This window comes from Arctopsyche grandis, chromosome 5 (genome assembly GCF_051622035.1).
Source record: "Arctopsyche grandis isolate Sample6627 chromosome 5, ASM5162203v2, whole genome shotgun sequence".
NCBI classification, from domain to species: Eukaryota; Metazoa; Arthropoda; class Insecta; order Trichoptera; family Hydropsychidae; genus Arctopsyche; species Arctopsyche grandis.
This window is the reverse complement of record NC_135359.1, coordinates 878,930-901,165: the sequence shown is the minus strand read 5'-3', so window position 1 is coordinate 901,165 and position 22,236 is coordinate 878,930.

Genomic DNA, 22,236 nt, shown 5'->3' with positions numbered 1-22,236 from the left:
TTCCTTTATTTTAATTTTGAAAAGGTGATTTTTCGTTTCGATTTTAAGTGATTTTTATAATAGAGAAATGCATTTCTTTCAAATTTTCCGTGGTGAATCAAATCGTTTCTATAATTATATATAAATAAAAACTGTGTATGTATGTGTTATTAATATTAAATATAAATCAAATGTCCGTGAATTCGACTCGACTAGTGCCATTATATAATATTTTTCGCATACAAGTATGTAAGTCGTAGAGCGATTTTTCATCGCGAGAATTCGCTTTTTAGTCCGAACAAACAAATGTTCGTAATCATTTAAGCTTTGCCTCTTGTGTTAATCTTTCTTTCTCTTTGAATTTATCGCTATTTGTTTGAGAACATCTCACTCAAAACGTTTTATAATTATACGTTACAGAACGTGCACGACATAAAATTAAACATTTCAAGACTTTAACGTACTTGTGCAGTTGTTAGCGAGAATTTCTGTTTTGTAAATAGTTCAAAGCTTCACAAAGATCCAAGACAAGTTTTTGAATTTTATTAACTTAGATTGATAAAATTTTAGTTTAAAAATACACACATTAATAATAAAGTCATCAAGTGATTTATTACAGAAATTCTAAGCAAAGTTCTAAAATTGATATGAGCATATTATTGAATTACCCCAAATGGACGCTGTCAACTTTGCACCGTAAATTTATAGCCGAAATATATTTCATTCAAATTCAGTCCACTCGAAAGCTCGTTGCGAAAGCAATTACAATTTCAACAGTAGCGGGTCAAATGCGAAAATAATTTTATTTTATATTGAAATGATCGTTTCAAATTGCAAAACGATAAATTAATATTTTAATACACATTTAACTGGTTTTATCACGCGATACGAAATGATGATATATCAAAATGTTAACGTGAGAACGGCAATCAATCAAAGTGATATTTCCGCATCCGTCGCGCGTAACGAAATTTACTTTTGAATTTCGCCTCATCGAAAACAAACAGCTTCAATTTAAATATATGTATGACCAGTGTTCTGATTTGCAAATCAAAATTAAAGAGTGTCGCTAAATATTTGAATTAATAATTTATAAAAATTATGACAACGTGTGTGAGAAAAATGTATGCAAATTTAAAACGTCTAAAACGCACATTTTAACATTTATTTTCCTACAAAAAATCATCAAAGTAAACGCTTTTACGTAATATTTCAAACATTTTTAATTCTCATAGCACTCGACAGTTATACGATGCATTCCCACGAGTGGCAAACGCTCAAATCGAATGATTTATTTGCTTTAACTTTGAAATAATAACAGCCAAATAGATACGTACAAACTCGTACGGGAGATGGGTAAGTGAGGCAAAAAAATAACACTTTTTTCACATTGGCGATAAACGATTCGCTCCATCATCATTTGGAAAGTTAATCAATGATCGTATTTATTATTTGGATCCGCTACTCTCTGCGTTAGACTCGGTGTTTTCGGTATATAATTTAATATGTCATTACTGTAATAACTTCACTGTTCGTGATTTGAAAGATTCGTGTGATTCACAATTCTTTTCGATTTTTTTTTCTACAGCAGATATACGAGGTGATAAGTTGAAAATCGTTACGCAATCGTAAATAAATAATTAAAGATGGTTTAAAATTTAATATATGTACTTCAGTTTCCATTTAATTATTTGAAAAAATCAATTAAGTCATCGCACGGCCGATGATGAGGTCGATTTCAAACTCATTATTCATTAGACGTCATTAAAATATTTCAATTGGTAACCGGTAAATATGATTGACAGACAAACACGTACTGCGTATTTGTATCAATTACTCTGTTTTAATCAAGACGATATGAATTGGTTTTAATTAAAAATACTATCTTCATTCTCAGTATAACATTTTTTTTATATGTATGTTGGATGATTCTATAAATATAATATAAGTACAAATGTAGGAAAATGGAACTTTTTGATAAACTTTAAATTTCATAGATAGATCGTTTTTATTCAAGATTTTATTTGATTTTACACCATGTACTACCTATCTAATGTTTTAGATTTTTTTTTAAATTTCGTTTAAAATGATCCGTAATACGAAGTATCTATGGATCAGTAAAACATGTATTTTTTATTTTCTTAAAATAATACAACTAAAACCAATTAATTACATACGTTATTGATTCTCAATAAACATAAATACATTTAAAAATCGTACACACATTTCTAATAATCACCGATTGATTTTAAACATATACTTTAAATATCATCATATTTAGTATTGACACAAAATTAGTGGTTGCAATATTTTCGAAACAACGAGAAGTTCAAGCCGAATTTCCTTTGATTTTCCACGTATCCGCTACAAAGAGCGTCGCCGAATGCGAGCGCTTTTCAATTTTTTCCACCGATTTAACGTGTAGCATTCGAGTCGACCACACCGGCGTCGCATCCACAATTTCCGCAGCTCATTTTTCACCATCTCACTAAAGGCCAATTTGATCGTCGCCTCGTGTCGGTGTTGAGAAAGCCAATTTTGGTCCGAGAGCGGCGCAAATGGCTCAATCGGGGTTTCGTAGCTCCCCGCTCGTCGTAGTCTCCACCGCGTTGACTCGTTAATTGCGTTCGCCGTTTAATTCGGCTCAAGACTACATAAAATCACACACATATTTATTATATACGAGAGGTATGTGGATACATGTACCTGCATCATTTCGTGTTTTCCCACGCTCGGGTAATTTATTACTAGAGTGATTATCGTGCGGACGTCAAGATGAGAGCTCTCATGTTTGCTAAGGTCGCCGATGCTGTTGCTGACCACTCGCCGGATAATCAATAATCATCTTCTTCGTAACAGTTGGTTACGACCGCTTCGAATCTCCTCCTGTTACTTACGTGTCAGCGAAACTGGCATTTCGACGCTAATCCACTTGTCTACACAGAGTTACATTTGCCATCCACGGTACGGAAGTACCATTTTAAATATATGCACTCACCTGACAATGTAATGAATTGAATGGACTACATGTATTACAGATAATTACATTGCGCTGATCATTGAAATTACATGATTTCACATTTTCACTTTCTAAAAGTATTTATAAAACTTAACCTGATCAAACTAAAACATCTATACAATTTTTTTTTTAATCAATTGAGACCAAAATTTTGCCACAAAATTTCATACATAAATGCTTGTATTCAATCTAATTTAAACACTTATATTGTTATTGGGAATGTTCCGAAAAAATCAACTAGATATTATTTATCAAAGTACTTTTTATATCTATTAGCTAAACAAATGTATGTATGTATGTAGGAATCGATTCAAATTATCTTGTTGTATTTCAGTACATAGGTACATGTGTAGATATGTATTTATGATTCTCTTGCGCTTTCATTGAACTGTAAACGAACACAATCCGAACCTTTTACAGCAGTCAAAAAGAAAAAAATTAAAATAAAATCCGCTCATTTCGTCCAGTTTGTTTTTGCTTGTTAATATCGCTTAGCTCAGCAAATACTCGGCGAAATGCTAACTCTCGCGTCGTTTCTATTCAATTACGTACCATATAAATTGTGATTCAAATCGAATCCATCCGCAACAGTAGCATCAGCGCCAAAAATGAATGCGGAGCGTCCAATTTTTTTTATTTCGATTATTCTAATTGGGTTTTCAGAGCGTTGTGTATTTTTGTAGTCGTAAGCTCTATTATGTGGAATGAATGCCGGTACGGTAATTGGTGGTTAAATTTTGTTCAGTCACCGTCGATGATGGACCAGGTGATCTCTTTAACGAGTGACAAGATTGACGAGGTTCGGCAACTCGTATACGGCTGCGCGCGAAAGTTCAATTTAATTAATTTTTATATTGAATATATTAAATCTAAATAAAAGGTACAAACGAATCAAAAGTTTAAAAAATTTCATGCAACTACTCAGTACAACTATCTGCTAAACAAGAGCAACTATAGCACAATTTTTAATTTACTTTGTGATTTTTCTTTGTTACAAATAACAATCACAACATCGTGATAAAAATTTTCCACATCCATTATAATCCAATACTTTAAAGTTTTTCATTTTCAACTTGCACTTCATATGAATTTCAAAATTGGTTCAATAGATATAATTCATAATTTAAAATTTTACTTGAGTTGAGTATGTTTATATTCTAGATTTTAATTAAAATATGATCGACAATAGTTTTGAACGGCTTCTGTATATACTTACACATACGTAGCCGCCACATTTCAATAGAATGGAAAGGCGAGCAACAAGAGAGATCGCTCGAACAGTAGTGAGTTTTTGGGCATCGACTTTTGACGTGAATAACGTATGGTTGTGTTTGTTGTGCTCTTAATTAGAAGCCGCACTCTTCTTCTTCTTCTTGTTGCTTCAAAAAGCACTGAACTCACTCACTGACGAGCTGAATATTTTAAGAAGCAGCAATGGATGCTTCTCGAGTGTCACCTCAGCACAATGTCCAAAATAAATGAGAGGCTCTTTTCAACGATTTTGACCTCTATTTCGGGACACGCGCCTCGCATTTCCTACCCATTGAACTCTATGGAAGAGATTTTCGACTATTTAAATTAACTCAATCGTACCCACCTCTCTCTCTCTCTCACTCACTATTAAATTTAACTTGCGAAGCTCTCGCGTCGTTATATTCCTGTATTAATCGAGAGCAAATTTTGCCGGAGCAACGCGTGCATTGTCGATTTATCCGTTATATTGTTTGCATCACGCGAATCTTAAATGACGGCTAGTATGATATAATAATGCAACAAAAACACGCACACTTTCTAAGTTAAAGTATCAAAGTCGACTATATCGCTTTGTTTTTTTGTTTTTTTGGGGCTATAAATCAAATTGTCGGAATCGTAAATTTTCTCGTAGTACTACTAAAAAAATTCACGTGATCATATCGTTTGATATCTTCCTCTCGCGGATGGGATGTAGCAATCGCCGTTGATTGCTTAATCGTCGTCGACACCTAACAGTCCAACAAAACAACGGTGCAGTGCACAAAACGATCGTTAAAAATCACGAAATGATTCCACCTTAAAATTTTACACCTATTCCATTTTTTCCTTAGTTTTAACCGTACTATTTCCTCGGGAAAAACATATACCACTATTGTCAATTCTACACTGTACACAGGACTCAAATACACTAACACAAATAATTGCACACTCTCACTAATAATTCATATCTAAAAGTAATTTGATCACGATACAAATTTCAAAACATTAAATTATTTCCATGAGCAGTGTAGTCATTTTTAAGTAATGGACGCTCATTTAATAAAGTCATCTTGTGACCCCATGAGAATAAGTGCAGGACGAGTCGAGTCTTCGAGATCCAAGCAAACAACAATGGCTCTCAATTATCTTTCATAAAAATCCATTACGTTTTGCCTCTCGTGATATCGAACCCTCCTTTATTGTGTTGTAATTTAATTGGTACTATAAAAGCTTAAGCGCTCGTGTTAGATAAGTTCATTGTTCGAATAAGCTCAAATCGCAACAAAGTTAAGTCTGCAAAATGTCTCCTTACATCGCTGGTATATATGCCTCGTTTTAATGAAACTGACTGCTCAAAAAAAAAAAATCGAAAATATATTTTTAGGCTTATATTATGAGTAGATATGTAATTTACACGTGAATTTGAGGCCAGTATGTATTTTTTAATTGTAAATTTTGTACATTTTATAAATATTTTTGCATTATCACTGAAAATTGTTATTGTAGTTTTAAGTAAAAAAAATATGTAATATTTGATATTATTGAATTTGTACATACGAATGTTTTTTTTATATACTTAATTATTAATGATAATTTTATTACAATTTTTTCGTCAAACGTATTTCAATATTTATCTATTGAAATTTTATACATCGAATCGTTTAAATTTCTAGCAATAAATAATAATACTTGGAAAAATACTATATTATTATTATTTTCTTCATTAAATTAAATTGTTGTAATTTTTTTTTCAGTCTCTTTTCAGTACAATTTTTTAATACTTCTACATCCATTTTACATTTGTGATATGACGTATGATTAAATTAAGAGAATTGTAACATTTCAAAATCAACATCGATTTGGTCCATGTCAGATCTCACGACTATTTGTATTTGACTGTTTTTTAATGCTTATAATTCATTTTTTCTGTATGCCTTATAGTATGTATAATATTTTTAAAAATGGATGGGACTTGTAGGGCCAGTAATTTACTACAAAACATTCACAAATTTTTATATACTTTTTGTACTTATGTGAAAATGTTATTTTTACAAATGTAATACATGACAATAATTAATTCTATTTAAGGTTATCACAATACAATTGTAATTGCTAGAAAAAATACAGTATATAATAAAGAAAACAATTTCTTAAATTAAAAGCCTTTTATTACAAAACATATCCTTTTACTTGTACTAATGTGCTTTAGGTTTAATATTATAAATTTATACTGAAAAACTAGTAAAGTAATTGTGACATTTCATCTTGATTTATGTCTACAAACATACATATACATAAAATATATAAACATATTTTAAAATTCTATAGAAACTATAGTTTTTTATTTAATATAAGATAATATATCTATACTATATACATACATAATGCATCGAGAATAAAATCTGAATTAAATTACAGGTAGGATAAAAGATTCACAAGCCGCTCGTTTAGAATCCATTTTGCAACACAGTCACATTAGATTTTCAATCGATTCGAAAGTCACACAAGTGGCTCACTATCGGCGTCTACGATCGAGCAAAGTCCTCGAGATATGTGCACAATCTGAGCAAAGTAGCATCGGATCCAAAGGTGACAGACGCGGCGAAACGTCAATCAAACGTCTAGGTGGCCATTGTTAGCTCCCCCGATATCGCAGTCTTCAATCATAAGAGACAAGAATCCGCTGGAATTTGCATACAAATACCTCAGAGGACGGTCCACCGGTAGTGGTAGCGATCCGTCGACAACTCCTCTTACATCACGACAACGACGATGATGATAATTATGGCCACGTGCCGAAAAACCGCGTTGGCGGACGGCTGGCCGACCCCGTCGCCACAAATCAAACGTGTTCGAATTCTACAAATTTGAAACGATTTTAACGCTTGCTAACCCGCAAAATTCCAAACAAGCTTTGATCAATTTCTAAAAATATTTAACACTATATGTATGTATATTTTTGATTTATTAAAAATATCTATGCAGAACCCACGTATTTATGGTTAAAAGAAAAACACCACACATTTTTCTTATTTCTTCTACCCATTTTAATTGTGACCTTCTTTGATTCCTTTAACAAACTTTTGTGTACCATTCAAGCATCTTTCGTTGAACCTTCACTACCATTTCAATATCTTATGTCTACTTCTCCAGTCATACCTCTATGTAATTCATGCGCTTCCTTTTCGTTATACCTATGTATGTAGCATACAACATTCTATACTTCTCTAAAAGCTTAATTCAATTGGCAAAAATCATCCTACCCGCTATATCACAAATATCTGAGTTTGATTTATGTATAATATGTAAAAAAATTATGTACAACTCTAAATCCATAGATGTACATATCTATGGATTCATTAATTAATTAATTGATTGTAATTTCGTGCTCAACCTCTCGAAATATAGCGATTTATGTAATAAAAATGCTTGTAATTAAATGTCTAGGAAGGAGCATTGGGGTCTACCTGTTAGGTCTTCCTGGTATATTATCTATGTATAAAAAAAACGAATGCACTTCATCTCAATTTCGTTCGTATTTACATATATCAATACTGATTGGAAGCTACTTCGTATTTAAACTTTTATTGATGAATCGAAATTAAATGCTTCCATAATACATTTTTAATGAATTTAAAGAAAGTTTTCATGTGAAAGAGTTTAAAATAAAAATTTCCGTACGTTCTCGATACAGCTAGGGTTAAAGTGTAAATCAAAATTATGTTTTTTGTTTGACGTGCCGCCTATGGAGAAACCGGGAGTCGGTGACATCTCACTAGTCGATTCAACTTTCCTTTAATGGCTCTCGTGCGATAAAACATATATTCCACGTATATTAAAATTCACATTATATACACCCATACGCTTAGGCGTGTGCATGTGAGCAATATAATATTTATCGAAATGCGGTCGTAAAAATCATACGAAAATTCACCGATGATACAATATTGATTTTTGCGTCGAAACGACGACGTTCACATAATAAAAAAATAATAATCGTTTCGAATATTTCACGGCTTAATCGATTCGGCAGAGAATCGACTAATAGTTGAAAATTTTCAAATAATAATTGCGTCTACGATCCTTCGATTAATTTGTTCAAGAATTCGCGTTCAAAAACGAGAACGCGATTTATAATAATTTTACCGTTTCTCTTTCAAAGGTGCATATGTCGTGCGGCATAACGGATACATGGATATACATAGTAAAGTTGACAATTTATTATATTAATAATTAGCGGGCGTTGATTATTTATTTATGAAGGGAATAACAATCGACATTTATGTGGGTACATTTATTTCACTCGATTCGTTTTGTTTTGCATATTGTAGATTCGTTCGAAGTGTCGCCCACTGTATTACGAAGCGGTCGTTCATTGGAAAAGTCACGTAACTTTGATTTGCCTTGTTGCAGTTGAACGGACGAATATTTTGGAATTTGTAAAACCATATTAAAATTTGAACGTTTCTAATTATTTTACAGTATTTATGAAGAAAATGTAGTGAATTTTAATGGCAACATTAATGCGCAAACTTGACGGTAAATGTGTCGCATGACTAGTGACGCGTCGCATTGCTTTATTTCTCGGAATTCAAAATAAACTTTAATGTATTCTTATATATAAAAAATATTTTTAGTGTTATTTTATTGATTTGTTCTTATTCTTTATGTAAAATATTCTTAACAAAACAAAATTACGCATGAAAATGGAACTTGGTGCTTTTTTTTCTATTATAAAAACTGTAAAAACACAAATATTCTAGTTTCTTTTTATAATATTAATAAAACTTTCCAATGTGTACAATAAATAATAAAAATAGCAACATAAAAATATTCAAATGTAATTCTTGCAAAAAAAATATTTGGATTAAACGCTAATAAAGAGTGCTAGGCAGTTTCAATGGAATAATTTGCATTTTATTTTTACATTTTTCACATATATCTCTATATTTTTTATCATTGATTTTTATTACCACATTAGGAGTACCGTTTTGGTTTTTATTTGATTTTATGATTTAAAAATTTTATCGACTAACACCGACTAGATATCTACATACATATGTATGTATACATACATTTTTTGTCAATGTGTAAATAGATGCTAAATTTCTCTTGAATAACTGATTTTCCAACAACAACAGCAATTAAGCTGACGTATTTCATTATCAGTATAAGTGTAACATATTAAACTCGTAAGTTGATACATTTTCAATCGGATGTTTGAGGACTTTTCCAAATGTGAATTTCCAGAAAATGGTGACCAAGCTCTCAGATCTTCAATCACAGAATTGACGATCGAAGCTCGCGTGGATTGACGATTAGCATCTGAGCATTTTGATGCGTGCTACGTTCAGGAATGCTCCCAGCGGCCGTGCCTAACGTCAAAAAGGTCCGTTTCCAAATTTACAGGAACATTTAGACGTAAAATATATTATAGCTCGTAGCCAGATATATGTAACAGATAAAGCTGAGGGCCGAGACTCTTGTGTCCGTTGTAATTATAAATTGTAGCAGTATCTGGCGGGTAGATCTGTCCCCGGGGACGACCTTCCCGCAGCTTCTCCCATACTGTGACAATTAAAACGGCTGACTTATGAAGGCGTTGCGCTTATGGAAGCTTATGGAAGACCACGGGGCCAGACCTCATTTGAATACGACAACGATAAACGTACGTTTTATTGTCGTTTTTGAGCCGTTTCCGAACGACGACGGACGCTCTTGTTTTCGGAACGCGTCGCCAAATCTGCCGCAGATCGATAAGCTACAAGCTTTTATTGGATATTTGCTAAATCGTTTTATGTTCATCCAAAAAGAAACACGAAAATGTCTTGTATCTCATACGTCTTTCTAATTTCGAACGCCAAGGGTTCACTATGAATTCAAAAGCTCTTTAAACAATTTTCATGTCATCCAAACGTTCCTTCTTCCTAATAATATATAATATTCCGTTTGTTAGAGACATTACTAATAAACTAACCAGTAGATTCTATGACAGAATTACTAATAACCATACTAATACACTTGTGAAGAGTCTCGGTGATTACAAAAAAATGTATATACCCTTCAGGTACAAACACAGATTACCTTAACACAATCTGCTTTAGGTCATCGACTTTAGAGAGTCTTTAATTAATATTATGTATTGGATGTATTATGAACATTTATAAGGATTGTAAATAGGTTTTTGAGCTCTTTTTCCTATTATGCTGTAGATTAACATTAGAATAATATAATACTATAATTACTAACCAAATTAAATTAAATTGTAAAATAGAAAATGATCAGTAGATCAGTAGCTATTAAAATAGATATAAGATGTATTGTGAACATAATTTCGTAATAATACAAAGCATTTAAAAATAAAATAAAAATCAATTCTTCCTAATACAAACTATTCTACATTTGATACGATAACAACAATTTAAGCACACCATTAACATAATTTTCATATCTGAATTCCATACATATAAATTAAACTGAAAGATATTTTAATTTTAGTGCGTAGTCCACGATACGATCAAAATAACACGATAAACATCGTTTTAAATTAAACCAATTAATATGTACATATATGTACATATGTCGAAAAAGATTATTTTAAAAGTTCATTGATTTGTGTTTGATCATAATGACGAAGTGTTACGAAGGCAAAAATTTTAGCTAATTTATATATGAGTATAAGTTTTATAGACATAACCAAAGATTATATTATATGTAGATATATACGATGTAGATTAAGTCCGGAAATATAAAAGCTTACAGTTTATGTTTTTTAACAATATTTAAACATTTGATATTGTTTTCGAAAATAATTGCAAATTACATACACAGTTCTTGAGTTGGAATGGAGTCTTAGTTAGACAGCGGATGAAGATTGTAGCACATTGGAAAAGGATCGTGAAAAAAGGTATTTGCAAGAGCCCAACTGGATTTTTAAAATAAATGAATATAAAATCATGATATTATACCTTATTTACTCGATTGCAGCGAATATCTATAAAGTAATGTCCCAGCTTGGCTCATGCAATTATTGCTACAATTAGAATCCTATCTTTTGTCATATTCACAGTCGTAAATTTATAGCTTAAATATGTACATATGTAAATAAGAGTGATAGTTCTAATAGTCTATAGTAAATTCATGGTCCTATAAGTCTAAGCCTATATGTCTTTTTATCCAAATAATTAATAGTGGGTGCATTTTGATTTTTTGATTTTTAAATGCTTTTTATTATTACGAAATTATGTTCACAATTCATCTTATATCTTTTTTAATAGCTACTGATCTACTGATCATTTTCTATTTTACAATTTAATTTAATTTGGTTAATAATCATAGTATTATAGTATTCTAATGTTAATGTACATACAGCATAATAGGAAAAATAGCTTAAAAACCTATTTACAATTATTATGTGGGTGTATTTGCATACATAAAATTTCATATTAAATTCACCTAACATATTTAAATAATCGTGTACATATATGAGCCACTATGTACCTATATTTGAAAGCGGTGAAAATCTAATTTTCAGTTCCAAAAATACTATTTCTGTTTCACTTAAAAAATTTTATCACTTCTTTGTGATAATTCTTTGTGTTCTTTGATTTGATATGCCCAGAATCTCGGAAAAGTTGAACAAACGTTCTACAGGCCACCAGTGTTTTTAAATATTGTTCATCGCAAAACATTTTATTTAATGTTTTGCATAATACTTCTCGAAATGAAGAAAAATGGACTTATGCCACTTTCAATTATAACACTCATATGTTTGTGTTACGAATAAACTCGACGCAATTATAAAAATTTCGATCGGATAATACTCTATGATACATAAAGTCAAAACATAGTTAAATTCGTCCGTAGATAAATTTATTTATATAATTTAAATCAAAGTGAGCTTCCAATCCACGTGGGATCCAACTTGAGTACACAAATTAGACTCAAACGAGAAAGCTCACCGCATTGCATATGAAGCGCTTAATTAGACGAAACGATCAAAGCACACAACTGGAATCGATATCGAGCCGTTCAACAATTTTTTTTCTTCATTCGAGATCGATTCCTTGAACCGGGCAACACTTTATGTGGACCCCATTCGACGTTGATCGTACCTCAGTCAAATGGGGCTAACACCCCCGAAGCCTTCGTACTCGTGTGTGCCGTTTCGAAGAACGTGCCCGACAATCCAGGGAATTTATTTAACGGTCGTGCGCGCGCGAGAATTCCAAATTTCGAATTCCACAAATAACTCGATCGAATTTCACCCGAAACGACTACGAGGAAAACTTCCACAGAGTGGCCACAACTAGTCGTAAAATTCACGTATGATATTATCTACGAGGAATGCTTGGAATTCGTCCTTTTGTCATACTGGCAGTGTTGTAAAATTAGCGTAAGATAATATCGTCGTTGTTGCGTTTCTCACTGAGCTGCGTAATGATTAATTTCGACTTTTAATGCCAGCCGTAAAAATGGACATTCGGACATTAGAATAACAGTAGGAACGTTTCAAATTAGTGTTTATTATCGTGAGCAAAAATTATGACATTAATTCCCATCGAAGAGGCATCTTTATTATTCGTATTAATATTATAATTTTATTTCTGTACAGATTTTTCAATACGGACTGTGTCTCTTTGGGATTTTTAAATTGTTTTATATGCAAATTAATCTCTTTCATTATGTAAAATGACAATCTTTAATGTGTTCAATGAAATATTCTCTGCGTTCATATGGAATGCGAAACTTAAAGCGCGCAATTTTACAATGTTCAAACGGAATTTAATTGGTAATCTATGAGGCATAATGTTCTCGGTAAAATTTAAGAGTCTATTTAATTTTTATAATAATAAATCAACGATTCATTGAACTCAAACATTGCCTAGTAGACGAATGAGATCATCATTATGTATGAGTTTTTTCACCGAAATGAAAACTCGTTAATTGTTGATAAAAGCTCAACGTGTCGGACGCCAAATAGTAAAAAAACGACAGTCTTCTGAAATTTAGTTCAACCTCCGGTTTTTACGAGATTTTTATACAACTTTTTTTATTTTCTTTTTTATGTAAGCAGACGCTTAAGAATCTCACACATTTGCATACGATTAAAGCACAGGTGCACTATAGAAATATTAATTTTCTATGAAGAATCTTGCGACGCGAGCGCTTCTAGGCGTATCAGATTACAAAATTATTACCTAGATCGAATTCGACCTGGACGATTTTCATCTAGGAAGTAAACAAGTGGGTGCTTCCACTTTTTCAATGCAATGCACTGCACATAAATAAAGTGGAAAATGATCGGATATGAATCAAAAAGTGCGATTGGAAAATCGTTGGATTCAATTCGTCACAGTCGATTTTTCCTACGTGGCAAATAAATGCCAACGCGATAAATTATCCGTATCGTAAATCAGCAATTAACATGATATATATTTTTATACGCGTGAATATTCCTCGCTTTCGGTCTTATTAAATAAAAACTTAATTTTTATTTATAAATAGGTATCGTTTTATACGTTAGCGCGCGCGAGCATTGTAAATAATTTATTGTATTGACATTTTGGCTTTGAAAGAAACTTACATCACGTCTCGGTCGTAAATTATAAAAAAATGAGAAGTGTTTTGCACTCGAATGCGAGAAAAATGGGTTTTTAGACTAATCATATAATATATACGTATATATATATATATATATATATATATATATATATATATATATATATATATATATATATATTATATATATATATATATATATATATATATATATATATATATATATATATATATATATATATATATATGTGTGTGTGTATGTATATATAATATATATAAATAATCATCAATGCGGGATATATTATATATAAAATGAATAAATAACGTCTTGAAAGCTCGATCAACTTTGGTATTAACGAACGCCATTCATACGACAATCAAGAGTCAAATTGACTATTTTGAAACCATTTTTTTTTATCACGAAAATATTTAATGAAACGACAGAATTCATAAATGAGCCATATCTTGGGTAATTTTTTTTTCCTAAATTAATTTGTAGATAAAATACACCGCATTTACTACGGGTACAGCTTCTTATAAATACTGTAAACTTTCTGAACCTATTTGAAACATCACATATGTATGCATGTATGTATATAGATATGTACATATGTACATACATGTTTGTATATTCCAGACACTAATATTGTCATATTCACAAGTCTCCAACCTTTATCAAATCGCGACCTATTTTTACATAAACACTTATTTGGGTGAAAAAAAACTCATTATAAATAGGTTTTCCAGAATATAATTTTGTATTTAATGTTATACTTAAAATCAACAGTTTACATCATTCTCAACATTCATTCTATTTCTCACCTTCGTACTGATGGTAAATAAATTTTCATAAAACAAATTAAGATCGTTTCCCAGATCCAAGGACTAACCTTTTACTTTCCTTGAAATGCTTATTATAAATTTTTAAGGAAAATGAGAATGGATTTTCCGAAAGTTCAAATAAGTACTACTAAAATTCAAGATCGAGACAACCCTCGATTACTATTAATATAATATAAAAAAATAAATTTTTATATTATATTTCTAGTATTTAGTAAGTTAAAAATTTGTCTGAAAAATCTTTTGTATACCCCATAGTGGGTGATTTTATTTCAATTTAATTTTCGAGCTTACTACTGAAGCATTACTTATGTACATCTACATATACACACAGTCATAGATACATAGAAATTTTTATTTATTTTATTTTTACATCATCATCATCATCATTTACAGCCATTCGCCATCCACTGCTGGATGAAGGCCTCTCCAACACGCTTCCACTCGTCTCTGTTTTGCGCAACACTCATCCATCTCATTCCGCACATTTTCCTAATTTCGTTCACCCATCTTCCTTGCGGTCTTCCTTTTACTCTTTTGCCTTCTCTCGGGTACCATTCAAGCACTTCTTTTGTCCACCTTTCGTCCATCCTCCTAGCTACGTGACCCGCCCATTGCCATTTCAATCTCTTCACTCTATCCACTATGTCCACTACCCTTGTCATATTTCTCACCCACGTGTTCCGCTTCCTGTCTTTCCTCGTTATGCCAAGCATACAGCGTTCCATACTTCTTTGAGTGCATTGGATTTTATTTTGCATCTTGGCGTTCAGTGTCCAAGTTTCACATCCATACGTCATCACTGGCAAAACGCATTGATCAAAGATCCTTTTCTTCAGGCAGAGTGGCATTTTTGATTTAAAAACAGCATTCATCCGTCCAAATGCACTCCACCCTAATTTCATACGTCTCTTTATCTCTTCATTTTTACTACCAGACATGTCAATTATTTGACCTAAATATAAATAATTATTTACTACTTCTACTGGTTTATCATCTAAGGGGATGCTATCAGGCATGCAATAACTATTGAACATTAGTTTAGTCTTATCTACGTTAATTTTTAATCCTACTTTTCTACTTTCCCTGTCCAGCTGTGTTAGTCTGATAAGTAGGTCAGCTGAATCACGAGCTACTAAAACTATATCGTCTGCGAACCGAAGGTGACTCAAAAAGCGACCATTGATGCTTACTCCGGCTGTATCCCAATCCAATTTCCTGAAAACTCCCTCAAGCACCGCATTGAATAACTTGGGCGAGATTGTATCTCCTTGTCTTACTCCTTTTCCTATGCTAAATCTATCTGTACCTGAAAAAATTTTAACCGAAGCTGTGGCATTCTTATATATTGCAGCTAACAGTCCCACATAGGGTTCCGGCACTCCCTCTGTTTTTAGAGCGTTAAGTACTGCATTATGACTAACTGTATCGAAGGCTTTCTCATAATCGACGAAACCTAGGCACAATGGCCGTTGATATTCGTTGGCGCGCTCGATTAGTTCGCCAACTACTTGGAGGTGGTCCATTGTGCTGAAATTTGCCCTAAACCCTGCCTGCTCTATAGGTTGGTTCTCGTCGAGGATATTTTTCAGCCTTTCTGTAATAACCTTCGTGAAGAGCTTGTAGACCGCTGAAAGTAGACTAATGGGTCGGTAGTTCTTGATATCGCTTTTGTCGCCTTTTTTGTGTATTAAAATGATAGTTGCGTTATTCCATCCTTCTGGTATAGCTTGGTTCTGGATGCATTTGCTGAAAAGCCTAGCTAAGATATTAATTAGGGGGGGGCCGCCACATTTTAGTAAGTCAATGGGAATATTATCTTCCCCTGGGGTTTTACCGTTCTTTGCAGTTTTTAGCGCGGCCTCTACTTCGCTAGGCAATACTGCAGGAACCCTTTGGCCGTGTGTCGATTCCAGAGCGGGGAATTGGCCGTTGTCGTTCTCGTATAGTTTTGCATAGAACGTGTAAACTCTGTCTATGATTTCTTCTCTATTCCTAATTATTACTCCGCTCTCTGATCTGATTGCGATCATTTGGTTTTTGCCTAAGAAAAGATCCTGTTTGCACTTTTTCAGGCTACGGTTATTCTTAATGGTATTTTCTATTAGCTTGCTGTTAAAATCCCTGACATCCCTGACTATTCTCTTTTTAATTTCCTTATTTACTAGATTGTATTCTTGCTTATTATTATCCCTATCTAAATTCCTTTTATGCTTAATTAGGTTTTTTGTTTCCGCTGAAATTTTGCTTAATTTAATCTGTTTCCTGAATCCACCTAATTTCTTACCTGTTGAGGTTAGAACCGAACTAATTACAGTGTTCAATTCCTCGATGTCTGCTTCTGGGTTTAATTTCCCGTATCGATTTCCAAGTTCGAGTTCGAATTCCTTTTTCCTAGACCTTAGTTGAGCGAAATCTGGAGAGTTACTGCATCCTTTTATTAATTTCCTTCGTTCGCAATTTATATTAATGGCCATCTTGGCACGGACTAATCTGTGATCGCTACCTATATCTACTTTACTTAAAACACTAACGTCTTTAACGGAGTGCAGGGCATTTGTTAGGATGAAATCGATCTCGTTTCTGTCTCCTTTAGGACTCTCCCAAGTCCACTTATTGTTGGTGTTTTTCCTGAAAAATGAATTAGTGATAAAGAGCCAGTTGTGTTCTGCGAATTCTATGAGGCGATCGCCTCTGTCGTTTCTTTGGCCGGTACCAAAATTGCCTACTGCTCTTTCTGTATTTGCCTTTTGTCCTATTTTTGCGTTAAAGTCGCCCATGATTATTTTAAAGTGGTGACGGCTATTATCGTATGCGTCCTGTATTTTTTCGTAGAAGTCTTCTATTTCCTCGTCTGGGTGGCTAGATGTGGGGGCGTACACTTGGAAGATTTGACAAGTATACCTGCTCGAGATTCTTAATACTATATAGCATATACGTTCCGATATGTCGCTTATTTCTATAATATTTCTTTCTATTCTCTTATTGATAAGAAACCCTACTCCTCCTATTCTACCATTTGGTAGCCCTCTCCAGTAGAGACAGTTACCACTTTTTAGGATTATTTGGTTTTGCTGTTTTCGTCTTACTTCACTAAGTCCTACTATATCCCATTTGATATTTTCTAATTCATTCTCTAATGCAAGCACACTTCCTTCACTCGATAACGTTCTTACATTGTACGTGGCTAAATACAGGTTTCTATTAGCTAAGCTATCATCCATCGTCACTCTTACCTTGTTGGAGGTTTGGATATTATTTTTCTCGCATTTATCCAAGATGTGTTGAGAAAAAGGCGGTACCTGAGAGAGATTTCCATTCAAGGAGTGAGTTCTTACCGCCATAGACTCTTCTCTGTGGTCAGCTTTGACAGATAGTCATCCTAGGTATCACTTGGATTACTTATGAATTATTACATGCCATTTAACAGGGTTACTTTGTAAGTGAAAGTAGTTAGTTATGATAATAATAGATTAGCAATTGTTATACTACTTTTTTATAGATCTTTATCGTGAGACGCCTCTTTGGAGACAACGGATTTATATATGTGAGTGCGGTTTGCAATTTAATATTTTAATAATAACTTTAGTAAAGAATATAAAATTACACGAATTACTTTAATATAATTTAAATATAAAAAAGAACTGATAGACAGTTGGGAAACACCGTTTCTGTTTGCTATTATTCTATTAAGTAAAGTTCGTTAAAGATTTTTGGCTGGAAGCAATTATGTGGAAGATTTATTGCTTCTGTGGGACCGACTGAAGGACCCTTTTTTTGTATTCAGGTAAGGAGATGTATCTCGTTCGTATATTTTTTGCTCAGATTTGACACAAAAATTAGCACAAAATTTTTCGAAATAACTGATATAAAACCGCTTTTTACGACCGATTTGCTGTTTATTTTTACACTTAAATTATACTAGGATGCAATTAGTAGAATAAGTGATTAGATGGTTAAGTTTTTAGATTAAATTTCGTGCAATAGCCGGGTTTAAGCGAGTAATAGCGGGAAGAACGCAGAAGCACGTCTTCCCCGCATGACACGAAAGACCGAACTCCATTTTTACATATATATATATATATATATATATATATACCAGAATGGCTTGACAGGAATACCCCAATGGCCTCCCTGGACAATTAATGACAAACAATGCAGCATTTTATTATTACATAAATCACTGTATTTCCAGAAGTTGAAGAACACGAAATAACAATTAATTAATTAATTACAGAATAAATCCATTGAGATATCTATAGGTTTAGATTTTGTACATAATTTTTACAAATTATACACACAATAAATACAGAAGATTTGTGAAAACAGGAAAGATGTTTTTTGCCAATTTTGACGAACCGTTTCAACAATAATCAGATAAAATTGGCGAACTTTGATGAGAAACGATCGATTTGGATTCACAAATACCCCCAAATCTAACCAGCAGTATTGAGGATTGAACCCACTGATCACTTGGCGCTAAACATACACGCTACCATTAAGCCATACTGCTGGCTGTATGTACATATATACATAAAAAATAGTAGAGGTGGCGGTATCATAGTTACTTCTGTAACCTGATTTTGTACCTACTGCGTTGTTTCTAGTAGTAGAAAAGTCAATGGTACATGACAGATAAAATATGTAAAGGTACGAACCAGCATTGTAAGAAAGATCGAAAGAATGCTCTTTCTCTCTGTACCTTACACTTGTCCATAATCCACGATGTGATAAGAGGTCAAAACGATCCGGTGTATTGTGAGAGTATTCGTGGAATGTTTGTAGTGCCCTATCCGAGAGGTCTCTTTCACTGGTGTTATTTCAAAGAACCACTTCGAAGAGCCACTCGTGTGACTTATGTCTCGTACAACGTAACAACAACGACTATACATACATACATATAACTACTTTACGTTATTTTTTATCGCGTTTTATTTCCATCGGCCCTCTTGTCACATAATTTGTATTCAAAAAATTTTCAATGTCGACCGAATTTCGGTTCCCCGGGTGTACCTAGTATTATTTATGTGCGGGTACGTATTTAACGAGTGATAACGCGCCGTTTTCTCACGCCTTTTATTTCCGTTTTCTACTTTTACTTTATTTTATTTCGGTATTATGTACGCGTTATAAATATAAATTTCGGGAATACAAACGACCCACAACAATGGCGCCCAGTGAAAATAAATATTTATTAGACATTGTCGCACTCGCCTATAATAAGAGAGGATTAGTATGAACGCGAAGATTTATTTTAAATACATCAGATTTACTGTGTTTCAACACTTTCACATTATCTCACTCACGAGCGGCAGAATATTGAGTTTTAATATTTTTAAAAATTGGGCAATCTGCCTACATAAAAATAAATATATAAATTATAAACTTGTTTCAGATTTAAATACAAATTATAATATTTCTGCGATTTTATTAGAATATTATGATAAGTACTGTCACTAGTTACTGTAAGTCATTCAAGCGACATTAACGGCACTTTCTATTCGTAATTTTTCAACGAATTTTACAGTTATTATCGCTAATTATTTATTTTGTAAAAATAATTCTATAAATGCTAATTTTGAGAATGCTCTACGCTTAAATTTCACAGCATAAATTGCAAAAATTTCAGCCTATTAAGTGCCGACATAAATTCAAAAACTTCGATAAATAACGTATTTATCAACTGTACATATATTTTAATTTGTACTAAAAATTCTTCAAACGCATAAAAATTATTTTTTTGCTTGGAAAAGTAATTTACATAGTGTAAATTGAATAATAAAAAAACCATTTAAAATATTATGTACTACATACATACATATCTACTACTTAAATATCTTGAACTAAATTAAATGTTAGTTATTTTATTTTTCAGTGAGGATTTTGTTTTTATTATTTTTAATAATGCGATTTGAATTGCTTATTATTATAATATGAGCCGTTATATTTGAATGTGGCATAAGTCCACTTTAATTTATTTCGATAAATATTTTGCAAAACATTGAATATAATGTTTTGCGTTTAACAATAGATATTTAAAAATACTGGTGGATGGACTGTAATACGTTTATTCTGCTGTTCCAAGATTCTGGACATATTGAATTAAAAAAAATGTTTGTAAATTAAGTCAAACATAAATAGTGTTTTTGGAACTGAACATTGGACTTCTGCCACTTTCAAATATAACGTCTCATATATTAAAAATATTAATAAATCTTCATAAGAAAACTAAACATTAACACAAATCCAAATGAAGACTGTTATCAGCTCAAAACAAACACCCTTATTCAAACATCGAAAAGTAGACCAAACTACAATCCTATAAAAGTTAATGGGCATAACTAATTTTTTTACAAAATTTAATAACTTTTATGTAATCCTATAATCAATCCAAATAATCATTATTTGTTGTATGTTATTTATTATCATTATACCATTAGCATTATACCTAATTCGAAATTATTTGTAAAATCTAGTAATTGTGCTTCGTTTGAGATTTCCCACTGGTTCAGAACTTCAAAGAAGTCATCAAATAAAACGATCAACCTTTACAATACTTGAAATGAATTTGAAACATCAAATGGGTTTGTATATACATATATCATAATCATTTACAGCAATTCGCCATTCACCGCTGGATGAAGTCCTGTCCAACACGCTTCCATTCGTCTCTGTTTTGAGCAACTCTCATCCATATACATAAACATTATATCCTTTACTAAGTCTTCCAAGCCGGTTTAAACCGAAACTGAAAAGTCGGCTTTTTGACCATTTTTCAAAAAAAAGAAAACCGGATTTTTTGGATTAATCAACCGGCTTTTTAAGGTTTTCTTTAATTATTGTTTTTTCCTCAAAAATAATAATTATGAATTTCAAATTTCTATGAAAGATCAAAAATAAATGTGTATAAATGTGAATAGACGTATATTTATTTGAACAACAAAAAAAGGTACAGCACTTAGCGGTGGCTTTGAGATTTAGTAATGGACGAAGACCAGGTCATAGAGCAATAAAATATTATTGAAAGTAGTTCCCATAACCTACCCAAGGCCTTTCAGAATTTCAGCAAATTGGGTTTTCCATAATTTGTAGTTTTTGAGTGTTCAAGTATAAAAGTATAGAAAACGTTATCGTAAGTTGTTAAGAATTTGTTAGTGTTTTAAGCTAAAACAGATGTGTAAAATAACTTTGAAATATTTCATAGTTCATTACGTTTTCGAACACAAATTCATATCAGCAGTGTTCTTATTCACAATTCCACGATTACAGTTTTTCTACGAGACAAGAAATTATTTTTTTAATATGTTCTTGATAGTAGCTTATTTAAATCATTTAATTATTTGTGCGCATTCAGGATCTATCATTTTACGGCTGTGATATATAATACAAATTTTATTATTTGTAATAATAATATATAATAATAATCTTATGAAATTGCATAATGTTTATAACTCAATTTAATTTATAAACAATTATTTTTTTGCATAATATAATATGTATACTATATTTACATTTATTTTTCGATATAAAAATTTAAAACTTAAAATAAATTTCTGAAACCTGTGAAATCCGGTCAACCGGCATTTTATTAGTAAGAAAACCGA